Genomic DNA, 214 nt, shown 5'->3' with positions numbered 1-214 from the left:
AGGAATTTCCATGTCTGCAAGTGTCTGCGTAGGCACAAAGCAGAGAAATGGCTCAAACTGCTTTGATGAACTACCCATTTGCGTGAGGGATCACAATGAGTTAGGGTCTAGAATGGGAAGATGCAATGAGAATCCAGCATCAACAGAAAGCCTTTAAAGCATAAGATAACATACTCCACCTGAGTGACTAACATTGCTAAGGTTCAGGATCTTC

The sequence above is a fragment of the Nothoprocta perdicaria genome, unplaced genomic scaffold (assembly GCF_003342845.1).
Source record: "Nothoprocta perdicaria isolate Ctin4 unplaced genomic scaffold, notPer1 scaffold_631, whole genome shotgun sequence".
Taxonomy (NCBI): Eukaryota; Metazoa; Chordata; class Aves; order Tinamiformes; family Tinamidae; genus Nothoprocta; species Nothoprocta perdicaria.
This window is presented reverse-complemented; position numbering follows the sequence as displayed.